Here is a 16,217-nt window from a genome sequence, read left to right as displayed (position 1 = left end):
TCGATCTGGTAAAAATAGACTGTATTGTGCGTTGAGCAACAGGCGTACCTTGGGACCATACTGGGTAGAAACGATTGAACCGGAAGTTATCGTGTAAGGTTTGTCGACTTCCAATTCCTGAATTTTTACATACTCGACTGACAAATTTAGCATTTGTTTTAATGCTTGGAGATCGCTCATTTTTTTAGTTGTCAGAGTGTTAGAGAGAAATTTAATTGCTTTTTTTTCACTATGTGTGTTATTTATATATACCAAAAATTATTTTTTTACGATGTGTGTTATTTATATATCAAGTTTTTTTTACGGTATGTTATTTATATACCCCACCCCAATTTTTGTTTCGTGTTCATGGCGATGGTGGTACCCAGTGCGGCGACCCGTTCACCCAACGATGCGTCTCTGCTCACGAACCTTTCGAAAGCTGCGTGCTCTAACTTTCTGTCTGCTTCGTGACGTGCGTCCAGATCCGTCTGCGTGGTGTTGTAGGCGATGTCGTGATCTTTGCATGCCGCGTCCAACGGATTCACACCCTTGTCTCCTCTCTCCAATCTTTTCTCGAGTTTGGTACCCGGCCCGCAGTACTGGTAGCCAGGTAAATGCATCTCGAAAGGTAACTTGTTGATGATGTCGTTCACGAGTCCCTTTCCTTCGGCAACGTTCCAGAATTTCGGAGGCAGCGTGTTGATGATTTTGATCAGGTAACCTATGCCCTTGTCGTCGTTCACGATGAAGTTGGAAAGTTTCGTGCTGATCATGTCCACGATGCCAACCTTCTCGTTGTAGAAATTACGGTTGCCTGCATTCTCTTCGCCGGCTATCACCAACAATCGGTCCACGAGTTTCCTAACGTCGTCCACCCAAACGAATTCTTTGGGTAACGTGTTGTAGCGTTTGACGCCGCTGCCTGTTTTGACCTGGTTCCAAATCGGTTTGATGAGATTCCTGTACTTCTCGCCGCTGCTCGATTTCACCCTATTCTGCGAGGCGTCGTTGTTCTGGTACAAGGCATCCGTCATGATCAGAATTTCCTTGTAACTTTGGTAATCTTCGTCGGTGTAATCTTTCGGCTGCTTTTTGGCGACGAGTTCCCACAGTCCCACCGTACCCGGATACCTGTTCCAACTATCCTTGTCGCCTAAATTGACTTTAATGTCGTTGCCTTCGAAGGTCACCTTCGATTTCCCAATCTTCCACACCACACCGCCGCCTTCGCTGGTTTCCATGCTGGGATACAATCCGAACACTTCATCCTTGTCGAATTTCCCCGTGCTCAGGTAGTCTCGTGCCAAAGGTCCCAACTCGATTTTATCCGAAGACGACGACGTGCTACCTATGGCTCGACGTCGTGCCGGTGCATCCTTCAGTTCGAACGGCGTCGAAGGAATGCTCGAAATAGGCGTGGGTACGGCGTAACTTTTAGCTGCGAGCGGTACGAGTTCATTAATCAAATTTTTATTTTGTTCCGTGACACTTTTAATTTCTTTACCTAGACCGCTGATGGCATCGATCACGGGTTGATCCTGACGTTTCTTCTCTTCGTAGAATCCGCGATTCTCGGATTTCCAACCTTTGAAGCGTTTCGCGAGGTAATCGCGAAGCTTGAGATTTTCGTCTTCGATTTTTCGTTTCGTCATGACGTTATTTATATACGTCGTTTCTCACAACGTTGCAACGTTTAGAAAGTCGTTGATTTTGTTTCTGTATTTTCCGTCGTTGGGTTTCCTCGTCATGTCGATCGTCGCGAATCCGAAATCGTCACCGTTCCAGCAAGTAGAGCAGCAGCCTTCCGAAAATTGATTGTAGTTCATGTCTCCGCCTACGTAGTCATCGTACGCATGCTTGAGGTTGGTGTGATCTTGACGAAACAAACATATGAAATTGGCGTTGTCGCGCACTAACTGTTTTGGAATTTTGGAAAACGTTTGAGCTAGGTAAAAACAATCCATTCCTTTGTGACGACCTTGCGTGAAAAAGTTGCGAATTTCATTTTGATTTTCCAGGATGGCGTCGTCGAACACAACGACTGAATTTTCACGACAATCGTCGAGTGGTTTTATTTCCGAGGCAAACGTTGCAATGTCCAGACCATCGTACAGTTTCATCAGTTGCTGGTATTTGGATTGCTCCAAACTTTTCGAGAACACGTACAGGTGCCTGTTCTTCCAATCTAACCAATTCGGTGCGAGGAGAAAATTGTCCACGAGCAGTGTCGTTTTCCCACACCCCGAAGGACCTACGATCAGACAGCGAATGCTGTCGGGAAGCAACTCGCCGTTCTTTTTCTTCGTTTGACTTTCCGGATCCGGTAGACGCTTCACCACGTTCCACGTACTCACAAGATCACTTCGTTCGCGTCGATCCAACTCTTTTCCGGAAGTCCCAGCCATTTGACCAAAAGTTTGTCACCTTTCCTACGCAATACTTTCTCGATGAGGTACGTGTCGGGGTGTTTTGTTTTAGAGAGTTCCTCTTCGTAAAATCTTCCTTTCAAAATCTCGTCGCTACTATCTTTTATTATATACGTGTGTCGGTTTCCAGGTAGAACTCGAACCACCGTAAAGAGTTCCGTGCTCCAATTTTTTGTGAATCCCTTCTCGAAGGTGCGTTTGAATTTGCTGATCCTCACCCGGTCTCCAATTTTGTATTTAGCTTTTTTTGTCGTGGGTGTGTACTTTGGACAGTAAACTGTAGAAATTAAACGCTGCTCGTCGGACTTGGTAACGTCGGCTGGCTTCATGCCTATCGTTCTGTGTACCGTATCATTATAGGTGTCGACGAGTTCCGGCAGGATGTCGACCCATTTGTAATTTCCCCGAAGCGTGAATCGTTTCCACATGTGTGTTTTCAAGGTTCGATTGAATCTTTCCACGATGCTGGCTTTGATGTGACTGAAGCTCGAATAATGTCGAATCTTGTGTTTTTGAATAAATTTTTCGAATACGACGTTGTAAAATTCTTTACCGTTGTCCGTTTGCAGAAACCGTGGTCGTCTGCCGCCGCTTTTGCGAAAAATTAATTTGAATGCTTCCGTGACGCACGTTCCCGTTTTCGCCTTCAAAGGTAGAGCCCATGCGAATTTCGAAAATGTGTCTATGACGGTGAGGAGGTACTTGTTGCCCTTGTTCAATTTATGTACGTTTTTCAAATTGCCGCTACTCATCTCCACGAGGTCGCTTTGCCAGAGGTCGTCGATGCCCTTGGTTACCACAGCCAAACGTTCGTAGTTACGGCGCGCAGGTTTATGCAATTCTTCGACGATGGCTTGCCTAGACATTTTTTTTTTTTAGAGATTACGTTTCAAGAGAAGCACAAGCGTGATGGGATTCAAAGAGGGTGGCACTTCGCTCGTGTTTTGAATGATCAGCTTATCGCCGGCACTCACGTCGAAAACGGTGAGATCTTCGTCTTCGTGTATTTCATATATGTTGCGCGTTTCGTTCCAACGTGCCAGAGGAATGTTTCCTGCTTTCTGGACACCACGATTCGATATCAAAGTCATGGTGGGAACGCTAGCTTTTCTACCGTGAGACCAGTACGAAAATTCGTTTATCTGAATCGTGCCATCGAGGAGAAACTTGTAGTACGGATGATAAGGATGTAACATGTACAGTTTGTTACCTTCGACGAACGTGGAGATTCTCTGTTGATTGGGAATGCTGTTGATTTCGATGGCTTGCAGAGAATGCAGTTTAGCGAATTTAGTGTCAACGCCGAGCAGATTACTGTGAACTTGTCCGAGTTTATTTTCGATGGGCAGCAAATGCTCGACTATGGTATCCGTTACGGCAGAAAACGACGGTTTGATTTTCACTTCCACGTTCAACTGCTTGTAGTTTTCGTTGAGTTCTTGCAACTTGGCACCGAAAGAAGCCAGCGTCGATTCCTGCGTGGATTCCAGCACTCCAACTTGATCTCTGATGTTGACGACAATGTTCTGAAGGTTCTCGACTTGATTCAATTTCGAGCTCTTCTCGGTAAGATCGTTCACGATGCTTCGCATCTCTGTAAACTGCATGTGAAGGTCGGCGACGCTCTGCGAAGTGGGCAGCGTCGACACCAGCGAACTAATTTCGTCTCGAATCTGTTCCACGTTCGCCGTTTCCGTTTCTAGTCGTTTCAGCATTCGAGATATGTTTCTTTTCAAAGCGTGCAATTCTTTGGAGGTGGGGAGATTGGCCACTTTACTCTCGAGATCGCTCAATGAACTTTTGATGTCGCTCGAATCGGATAGTGCCGTCACCGCCGTTTTCAATTTTTCCAAATCTTCGCTCGAAGGCACGCTCGTCCGTAACGATTCCAAGTCACCCTGTATGTTGTCGAGTACGTGATGAAAATGAGCGAGATTCGTTTCGACGTTCAAATTTTCTAAATATTCGATCTTCTGCTGAACCGCGCTCAACGTGTCTTGAATGCTCGTCAACGCTCTCGCTTCAGCGTGAATATTTTTAATTTCTTCGTTGATCAATTCCAAGGACGCCTGAAGCGTAGCGATGGTGGTTTGAATGTGTTCGAAATCTCGATAGGCCTCCAATTGAATTTTTATGTTCGCGACGCTTTTACCGATGACCTGCAGTTCGTCCGACGATGGTAGGTTCGTCATTGTATCTTCCAAAGTCTGCAACTTGGATTTAATTTCTTCCAACGTGCTGGTGAATTCTTCTTGTAATTTGGAAACGACGACATGCAAGCGTTCTACATCAATATCGTTCACGACGGTTTGAAGTTCAGAGAAATTCTTTTCTATTGCGGAAGTTCGTTCTTCGATTTCGAGTTTCAATTTTTCCAAATCTTCATTTTTCGATTGAAATTGCTGTAATTTGGCCAAATCATTTTGAAGCGAATCCACGCTCAACTGTATATTTTGAACGTTGTCGTAAGAAGGTACGTCGACATAATTTTTTATGAGCGTTTTCAGTTCGGAATCGATTTTCAGAATGGGGTCGAGACATTGCGTTTGGAGCGTAGCGATTTCCGACTCTAAACTTTTGTTTAAGGTCTCCTGCAAAGCGATCAAATCGGTCCTCAACTTCTTAACTCGAATGTCCAACATGAGAATCTCTTCTGCGTGGTCTACACGCTTGGTGTTGCCGAAAATGTCGTTAGGCATTTTGTTAATGGTTATTTATAATAGGATAGACGATTCGTAATTCTACGAAGAGAGGAATAAGTTTGTCGTAGTCTCCGAGGAGTTCCACGTAAAGATAATCTCCTGCAGACACATCGTACGTAATGTTAGAAAGCATCTTGTCGTGCTTGATTCGAAAAATGTTCTTGCCGGTAGAAATTTTGATTTCGCCTGCGTTTTCCGGATTCACGGTGATTTGAAGTTTCCCGTCGATCGGAATTTCGTAGAAATGTAAATTGTTATTGAAGACGTAAAACATCTTGCCCACATCGTCATCCAATTTCGTCCAAATGCTGTTGAGGTGAATGATCAACAGACCGTTGAGTTTAGGTAACACGGAAGGTAGAAATTCATGATCTGTCGTCGTGCGGTGTACAGCCTCCATTGTTTGCTTTCGGAAACCAAAAAGATTCATTGTCCTTTGCTAGTTATTTATCGTGTATGTGAGACAGCTAAAGTTTATTTTTTTTTTTTTCAATTGCATTGCCTACAATTTTTACTAATTTCTAAACGACAGTGCCCCCAAGGCAACGTGTGGATTCCGCAAGACAAAATACATCTTTTATCGTCATGCGGATCCAGCGCAATTTTCTTAACTTTGTTTGTGGTAAGCACGTGGTCTACGCTTTGTATCCTTGTCTCCAAACGTAGAATCCTCGACTGTGAATAGAGGCAATTGATGTAATCCTCGAACACAAGCTTGTTTTTCACGGTATTTTTACCAACACCTTTGGCTTTTTTGGTGATGCTGGTTTCTGTTTTCACCACATACATTTTGGAACGTAAGCCGGCGAACTCCAGAATGATTTCTCCGTTGCATTCATCCTTCATTTTACCAAGCACTTTTTTATTGCGAGAAGGGAGATCAAATCTGTTTGGTTGAGGGAAGGAAGATGTGTCGAAATGATCAATCATTTTCGGTTGTTTCAAATTGTTGTAGAGGTCAGATGTCTGTACGGAATAAATAAAACTGTCCGTGTCCGTGTACAAAAGTGTTATATTTTCGTTATAGAAGGGTTTCATGACATTATAATGAAATTCAAACATATGCAGTTTAGATAAATCCAAAACCGTCGCCCCCACGTAGATTGGTTTGTTGAACTTGATTATTTTTTTATCCATCACAAACAGGGCCAGGTTTTCATCATATATATTTCGTGATTTGAATGTCGGCGATGCTATCAATTTTCTACATTTATTTGAATCGGGAACTAATCTCACGTCCACGTGCTTCCTGACATTCTCCATTGTTTTTCCGTAAACAGCATTATTCATGAGTTTAAAAAAATCTTTATCTAAATCTGACGTGGCGCGTGTTCTATGATACGTATTTTTTTCAATGTAAGGTTTTAACCACTCGGAATGTTTGAATTTCATTATTCTTCTCACATTTATTACTTGAACTCCCTTCTCAATTAAGAATTGAAGATTTTTGTAATGGAGAACGTATCTCTCTTTCCTATCCAATGTTAACAGAAGCTTACGTTGATTTGAATCAGGCGAACATTTTAGTTCGGGTGCAGGAGGTAGATCTTTGAAGTAATCGTGTAGATGGTCGGGGAATCCGAGGTCTGCCTCTATAAACAAGCCAAATTCACAGTCGTTGAAATTATTAATGTTAATGGAAGTGGTATCCACCCATTCGAACCCGCCGTAAGGAAGTTTTTGTATCATAGCATGTCCGTATAAATTATTTGCATCCACATAAAATATGTATTTCGATTGTTCGTTAGGATCGTATTCTTCTGTCATGTGAACGTTATTTGCTTTTGCATGTCTCTGTACGCATTGCACCATTCCACCTCGTATCCCCCTCTCGATAAAATATAACATGTCCACGTCCGGTATCAATTCGAGTTTTATTTTTGTCTGTAATAACATGGCAGACCACGCTAAGCCCGAGAGACCATAAAAATATGCAGGATCTAATTTGTAAATATTCGCCGACGTTTTCCTGAATGCTTGAAAAACATCCGCGAGTATTGTCACGTCCAGTTTCAAGTAGGCATCGTGATAATCGCCGAGTGTCCTACATCCTAATTTGTCCCACATCCGTTGCGCGTGTTCGTATTCATCATCCGTGATTCCTTTCTCTCTGAGTCGACTGTAAAATTCTTTTTGAGGTGGAAGAGTGTCGTCGTTAAATTTAGAATTATCGCTAACATATTCGTAAGGATAAATCCCTTTACGTCTAATCATTTCTATGTCTACGGTGGGAAAATTAGCTCTCGTTATTCTAAATTGTTCAGCCGAAAGTTTGCTTGCAAGAGCGTCCAAGCTCGCAGATAAAAATCTGTAAGAATCTAAAAATCTCATCTCCACAGTTTCGTTTGTTCCCGGAATCAATACTCGCTTGCTGATACTGATGTACCTTTCTTCATTCTCTGCTAGAATATTTATCTTTTGTCTATCATATCCAAGATTCCGAATTAAGATATGGAAGTCGTAACCGCTGCCATTATGAAGGTATATGGGGACAAACGTAGGTTTTTGGATTTTTAGATTACACGTGTTACAGATTCCACCGATGTAGTTTCCGGTGAAGTGATTGTGGTGAAATACTTTCCGGTTCTCGTCGGTGAAACGTTGATCGCACACCGGACACGTTTCAATGTTATTGTGAGATTGAAGTTCATCGCTGGATAATGGAAGCATTGGTTTCGATTCGCGTAAGAGGCTGCCAATGGTCTCAACCTCTTCAACCATCTTTTCAAAAAAATGTTTGATTACGTCTGGTCCTCGGTAAACATACGGTTCATCTATCCTATCCTGTCGCACGACAACATATCCGAAACTCGAGGCTTCGTGCAACTGATACGGTGTTGTGGATGAAAGTTCGGGGTCTGGTTCGCAGTACGACAACGGTTTGAGAAAAGACTCAAAATCAGCAATGATGATTGCAGGATGTTCGAACAATGCCTTATGCATCCTAAATTCTTCGACCTCTTTTGATTTCGGCATCAACATGCAAGTTGGTCTGTTGTCACCGCAGTAAATTTTATGTTTGGCAAGTTTCTCGATAGCAATTTGACGACTATGAAGATTTTGATGATCACGTCGGTCACGATCGTCGAACGTGGTTAGGCATCTCGGACAAACTTCGATGCAATGTTCATACTTGGTTGATTGACTTCTGACCAAACGTGATAGTGAACGAATTAGCGTATAGTGATGAACATCCTCGTTGGAAATTAGAAGGAGATTTATTACACAAGCATCGTCATCGTCGATATCGCTTATCCTGACAGGGTGCACGAGATATTTATCTGACGTGAAGGAATACACATTAATAGCGATGCGTTTTCCTGTACGATTTTCGAACTTTGTTATATCCGACAATGTCACCGGGTATTCGATGCCAGACATTACACTTTGAAAGTCGGTCTCGTATTGTTTGTAATGAGAAACCTGTTCTGGATTATTTGACCAATGAACAGGATGCAGTGCAGCCAATATACACCAGAGAAAACACTTGTTATCGCTGTTCTGTATATTTAACACAGCCCTCTTGTGTTGAATGTTCGGTGGAAGAGGAACGTAGCTGGAAGCGCGAAGAGGCAAGAATCGGTTCACGTAAACGCTTAACGTGTGAGGACTTCCACACAGAGACCATCCCGACCCTTTAGCCTCGAAATCGTCATGTTTGTTAACCAGCTCGTTGGAAAGATCAGAATAAAATTCGTCCAAATTTTCGACGTCCGCCAAATGAAGAGCCTGGTTTTTTGTACGATGATAAAAAATACTCGTTGTGCCATCAACTTTCTTGTATTCGGAAAACAGAACAACGTATACTTTTATAGAGTTGTTTTCCAATTTATTTTTTAGAATATTTATCACGGATGTTTTCGTTTCGTCCAAGAAACTAAGGATGTCACGGCCTGCTTCTGACTTAATTGAAAAATCCTGGAGTTGGTCGTTGAATGCAGATCTAATTGGTTTGGGTTCATCGGATAATTTAATTTGCTTGGAAGTGGAAGCTTCCGTTTCTGAATTATCGATTTTCCTTTTCGATGTTCCTTGTTCGGTCGATGGTTTGCAAATTTTGAGATGTTTACTTAAATTTGTAATGCTGATCATTTTTCCGCATCGAGCACAGGGCTTAGAAGGTAACGAACGATTAATTCTCGAACCTGTTTCGCTACATCTTGCCCTGTGTACTGATAAATTGTTCCTTGAGATTAGCTTCCCACAAGTAACACATTCAGTTTTATCATTTTTACGATTGAAACTGGTGGTGGATGCCATTGCTTTCTCCAAAATCACAGAAATCAAAAAGTCTAGTATATAGCGACACAATTTTCAGGTATGTTATTTTATATAGAATTTCTTGGAGTGATTACAAAACTCAAAAATTCAATCTACTGTAAATAGAATTTCAGGTATGTTATTTATATAGAATTTCTTGTGTGCGAATACAAAAACTCAAGAATTCAATCTACTGTAAATACAATTTTCAGGTATGTTATTTTATATAGAATTTCTTGGGGTAATTACAAAACTCAAAAAATGAATCTACTGTGAATATAATTTTCAGGTATGTTATTTTATATATAATTTTCTCGGGCGTTTAATATTGTCAACGGTATCATATTAGAGCACGTCGCTTGTCGCCTAAACACTACAGCTCACAGGTCGGGAAAATCTGACATGAAAGTAGATAATACGCTTATGCCTTATTTATATATAATTTTCTCGGGCGTTCAATATTGTCAACGGTATCATATTAGAGCACGTCGCTTGTCGCCTAAACACTACAGCTCACAGGTCGGGAAAATCTGACATGAAAATAGATAATACGCTTATGCCTTATTTATATATAATTTTCACGGGCGTTCAATATTGTCAACGGTATCATATTAGAGCACGTCGCTTGTCGCCTAAACACTACAGCTCACAGGTCGGGAAAATCTGACATGAAAGTAGATAATACGCGTATGCCTTATTTATATATAATTTTCACGGGCGTTCAATATTGTCAACGGTATCATATTAGAGCACGTCGCTTGTCGCTTAAACACTACAGCTCACAGGTCGGGAAAATCTGACATGAAAGCAGATAATACGATTATGCCTTATTTATATATAATTTTCACGGGGCGTACAATATTGTCAACGGTATCATATTAGAGCACGCCGCTTGTCGCCTAAACACTACAGCTCACAGGTCGGGAAAATCTGACATGAAAGTAGATAATACGATTATGCCTTATTTATATATAATTTTCACGGGCGTTCAATATTGTCAACGGTATCATATTTGAGCGCGTCGCTTGTCGCCTAAACACTACAGCTCACAGGTCGGTAAAATCTGACATGAAAGTAGATAATACGATTATGCCTTATTTATATATAATTTTCACGGGGCGTACAATATTGTCAACGGTATCATATTTGAGCGCGTCGCTTGTCGCCTAAACACTACAGCTCACAGGTCGGTAAAATCTGACATGAAAGCAGATAATACGATTATGCCTTATTTATATATAATTTTCACGGGGTGTACAATATTGTCAACGGTATCATATTTGAGCGCGTCGCTTGTCACCTAAACACTACAGCTCACAGGTCGGTAAAATCTGACATGAAAATAGATAATACGATTATGCCTTATTTATATATAATTTTCACGGGGCGTTCAATATTGTCAAGAGCGTTAGTTTTTGTAGAGCTCTCTTTTTCCATTTTTCCTCTATACAGTAAAGCTGTAGAAGACGCAATTAGCTAACCTAGCATACAACACACCTTCCTAATTAATATGGATATTGTCACACATTTCTCTTATTTTATACTGTTGTAAATAGAAAAAATTATGTACGGTAAATGTTTTGTACATTATAGGAAAAAAATGCAAAATATCCTCCAATTTTAATTCGAATCGAGTCGAATTTTTACATATTTCCACGCCGCCACATATTGTCCTATTTGCTTCTTTTACTTGCCTTGCTTAATTAACTCTCGCTAATTAGCATTTTTTTGGAAGAAGTCAACTAGAACAACATATGGCGGTATGAGAAATATGCAAATCAAAGAACATTTTAGCAATATATGGGCCCTAGCAATTAGCTTTCTCGACTAAGAGTACTCTTTCAAACGTCTTCTGCTGATCGTATTACTAAACGAGGACGTTTAAAATTTTTGGGTGTTGAAAAAGTTTGACCCTACTTTTTTATTTCTATTGTTTGCTAATAGATGGCGCTAATAGTACCTCCTCCCCTCCCCTCTCCCCTCTTCTCCTCTGCTGTATGACAAATAGGACAAACATAAAAATCAAGATTTTGGAGAGCAAAACATAAAATTTGCATGCATCTGATGTCGAACCAGGAACTTTTATCTTTCGGGGAGTCAACATTATTTTTTTACTCAGTCGTCATATAACATGAACACACGCAAAAATTCACATGTGCTTTTATTATTTTGTGTTCGGTAAGTACAAGTATATTCTTACATAAATTATTGTTTAATTTAATAAATTGTAAACTCAAAACCTGCTAAACTAACACTCCTTCTGTGTTTCATTAAACTATTGAAAATGAATGTTGCGTGCGCGCGAAAATAACACAGAAAAAAAAACCGGATGGAAGCAATTTAAAATCACTGGGGCAAGGTCAGTATTACGAGAGCGTAAAAAACACGTGCTTCCATTCAACTTCGAAAAATAAGAATAAATGTGTAATAACACTGGTATTATTTGTAATCACAGTGCTTACTCATGTATTTTGTTTAATATTTTATTTCAAATTCACTGTCAGAAACTAGTGTTGTTAGTTTCTGCATGTAGGTTTATTTACTCTGTTAGTTGTCACTGTCAAGTTTTTAGTATTCGTACAGCATAAAAAGCTATAACCCCCCTCTCAAAATATATACATTGTATACGCCAAGATGCGCAATAGCCTGGCAACACATCATGAAAAAACATGCCAAGAAGACCCAGTGGGTTTATAAGTCAGTGCTGCCAATTCCTATTTGTAGGTTAGCTTAGCCAGTGAAAGATCATATAGTAGAATTTTTGTAGAGTGGGTGTTTGCGAGTTCCACGACGCGCTGCCTGCCGATACTCTATGCAGCGTCATCCTGATTGCAGAGAAGTCCTTCGTCCACGACGTGAAGAACGAGAGGGTGACGGAACAGTTTTAAAATTCATAAAAAATTGCCACATACTAAAAATCAACATCCAACACATTTTAGGTTATATAAAATTTGTGAAAACCTTATAATACTGAAATATTAAAACAAACAGAGTCCCCCTTGTAGGTTAGTTCGGTGCGTAAATAAAAAAAAATAATAGGTTAAGTTATATCACTTAGGATCGTAAGAAAATTAAAAAAATCGTAAAAAAAAAAGATAGGTTAAGTTATATCACGTAACATCGTGATATACCTACCAAGTACAAATAGAAAAAAAAATAAGTGCAGTGAAAATTTGTACTAAAACATCGCTAAACGCTATAACATCGACAAAAAATTGTCAAAAATATGTCAAAAACTTATATTCGATTGATAAAAAAAATACCTACAAAATATGATCCTCAAATAATAACGTTCAAACAGTACCTAAATAAAAAAAATGATAGGTTAAATTATATCACTTAAGATCGTAAAAAAATTAAATAATCGTAAAAAAAAGGATAGGTTAAGTTGTATCACGTAACATCATGATATACCTACCAAGTACGAGTGGGGGAAAAATGAGTATAGTGAAAATTTGTACTAAAACATCGCTAAACGCTAAAACATCGACAAAAAATTGTCAAAGTATGTCAAAAAGTGATATTCAATTGGTAAAAAAAAACCATACCTACTAAGTACTACTTTGAAACGCTCCAATAGCACTACTGTTGGCGAGCCCAAATTTGCATCTATAAATTACCTTAAGAAGTACAGTTTATAAAAGAAGCACCCCGCTATTATTATTTAGATCAAGGAATACCTCTCTTTTATTCTTAATCAAATGCCTCTCTTTTATACTTAATCAAATGCCTCTCTTTTATTCTTAATCAAATGCCTCTCTTTTATTCTCAATCAAATGCCTCTCTTTTATTCTTAATCAAATGGCTCTCTTTTATTCTCAATCAAATGCCTCTCTTTTATTCTTAATCAAATGCCTCTCTTTTATTCTTAATCAATGCCTCTCTTTTATTCTTACGTTTAAATTACCTTACATTTAGTTAAATTACGCCGGCTGCCTTTATTATTATTATTATTAGTTATCGCATCGGTAGTGCTACCAAAAGGTGGACAGGTAGGTTTATTAAACTACTAGATGGTAAAATTGGAACAAGACGGCAAGAATCGCGATTTTCTACTGGTCTGACTATCGAGTACGCACGCGCGTGCTTTTAACTTCACTGACACCACTTTTGGGCGATTAACAATGATATGCTTCACTATCAATCTTTATACGCTGCCTGTGCGTGAATAAACTTTATTAAATAGTTCAATTATGCAGCTAGCCACGTTTTGCGTGGAATTCTTTGAAAGTATCAGATTATAAAAACGCGTCAGCAACATATAGTACAAGTTCACGCGTGCACACACACGCCTTCTTTCCTTGACTCCTTTTTTCCTTTGTTTTAACGCGCACTCACCAATATATGCATTGGTTTCAAACATTTATCAGAAAGTTCAACGAGAGCGACCAAAGGCAAAGGGGGGGGGGGACAACTGAAGGAGAACTAATGTTCGTTTTATAGAATTCGTTACTCAAGGTTCCATAAAAAGTCAAAAGCAAATTCTCAATCGTTATCAGCGAACGGCAAGATCGCAAGATGTAATCACCATTTCCATATCACGGTCAAAGAGATTGTTTTTGTACATACCTCCACTAACGTTCAATACACACCAAGACCCACGCCATCCTTCCACTATACACGTTCAACAGGCTTCTACGTGTTATCGGTTGGAATGGCAGGCTTCACTTCAGAAAACAGTGGTGGAGTAGTATCTCTTGCCGACGAAGGATTAGACGTCGTGCCCAAGGACAGGCACCTGCCGTTCGGAGCGGAAGTAGGAAGTAGCTGCAAGAGGCAAATCGCACACGCCGACTAACTGGAGCAGCATATTTTACAAGCAGGCCAGTGCGGCCGAAATCGCCGCTAGAGGCAGCACCAGAAGTCATCGTGAGGTAAAGTGACCTCCGATGGCTAAAAAAAAGGGAACGTCGCTTTTCTTCACTTTTTTTTTGAATGTGTAATGTTTGTAAAGCAAAAATAATGCAAACGTTACAAGTCAGAGTAGCTGTATATCCACTCAGGGTATGCTCAGTGATCTGGATTTGGCCTTGGGTACAGATGGAGCAAATAAATCGATTGACAACATAGACAAATCTGTAAACATTGATACTCAGGATATTTTTGTTGCTATTGCCAATGAATTGGGGGAAAATAATGCTAATAAATGAACGGGGGGTGATTATTCACAAGAGCATAATAAGCACAAACAAAATGTCTCTCCTACTGTTCACAGTACTGTTCATGACCTCAACCAATCTACCCCCTCTACCTCTACTGCTATTAACACCAATCAACCCAGACCCTCTGTCTCTATTTCTAGTGAGACCAACCAACATGTTGAAATGTTTCCTAACAACTATAACAACCAGGATACAGAGATATTTGGGTGTATTGGAACAATCGATGAAAAATGTGGAGATATTTTCCATTTAGAATCTGTTTTAGACACTAGAGAATTGGAGCAATGTACAAATCATATTTCGCCAGCGTTATACCAAATGGTGCTTAGGGATTGTATTCAGGAAGCGGAAGTGTGCAGACAGGTAGGCGGTGGCGATGATGCAGTGTTACATCATGTTGAAGTTATAGAAGAGACAAAAAGGCGTTACCAAAGATTCAATATGGAAGGACGAATGGTGCGTGCTCGGTTGCGGGGGGCACCACACAATGAGAATCCGGTGATATGGGTTCAGGAGGGATTGCAAGAACTGGTCCAATATGTTCTACGTGATGTGGCCGAGCATGACCATGTTGGTATTACTATCAGAAATGAAGATCACCCTGATCGCCCTTTTTGGTTATCTTTTCGGGAAGCACAGGCGGTAAATATGGAGATATTGTGGGCAGCATTGGAAAAAGTATTGCAGAGCAATACAACATTTTTTTCTGACAACAATTTCTATGTATATCTCCATCATGTCCAAATGCCACGAGGGGGAGGACATGTTCGCCAAAATGCAATGAATGGGGAACAATTCTGTAAACTAAAAAAAGGAATTATAACTATTAAAAATTCCGATAGCAGGTGTTTGGCTTATGCGTTGGTTGTGGCAAGAGGTATTAATGTTTACAAAAATGAACCTAAAAAACGTTATCAATATGTTAGACAACATAAATGTGTTATGGAAGAAGAAGTGGATAAACTGTGCAGAGAAGCTGGGGAAAATTTGAATGGTGGTGGAGGAACTACCGAAATTCAAAAATTTCAGGACTATTTATCTGATTTCAAGATTACCGTATATAATGGATTTTCCGGGAGTGATGTGATATATGAAGGTCCTTTATTACCTAGGCGCGAAACTTTAAATTTGGTGTACATAAACAACCATTTTAATGTTATAACATCTCTTACAGCTGCATTCTCCGCTAATTTCTATTGTGAAACTTGCCATAAAAAATATGATCATGTTTCTAGACATCTAGGATCCTGTACAGCTGTTTGTTCACAATGCCAAGAAAAGCCCAAATGTACTGTTTCAGAAACCAAAATAAAGTGCACTGATTGTAACAGATTTTTCTATGGTCAAAAATGTTACAATAATCATAAAACATGTTACAATAGAAAAAACTCTCTTTGTCAGACAGTAAAATGTTGTGAAAAATGCCGGAAAGCGTATGCTATCCGTACAAACAGAAATCCTCATATATGTGGAGAGAAATTCTGTGTCAGCTGTAAAAATATGGTACCATCTGAACATCTATGTCACATCCAAAAAATTTATGGCAAACAAATATCTTCTCTTATATCAAAAAAAGCAATGCTTGTTTTCTACGATATTGAATCGAGGCAGGACACAAAACTAGAAGGCACTGAAAACAAATTTCTGCATATTCCAAATCTTTTGGTGTGCCAAAATGTATGCTA

The 16,217-nt window shown here is 39.9% G+C and overlaps 1 protein-coding gene across 2 annotated transcripts in view; it reads left to right on the top strand.

Moving 5' to 3' along the window:
* Positions 1–16,217, top strand: part of LOC145999620 (uncharacterized) — a 152,404-nt gene that overhangs the window by 61,199 nt on the left and 74,988 nt on the right. The gene's annotated exons all lie outside the window — the stretch shown is intronic.

Source organism: Lepisma saccharinum, chromosome 15 (genome assembly GCF_977018435.1).
Source record: "Lepisma saccharinum chromosome 15, izLepSacc3.1, whole genome shotgun sequence".
NCBI lineage: Eukaryota > Metazoa > Arthropoda > Insecta > Zygentoma > Lepismatidae > Lepisma > Lepisma saccharinum.
This window is presented reverse-complemented; position numbering and strand designations above follow the sequence as displayed.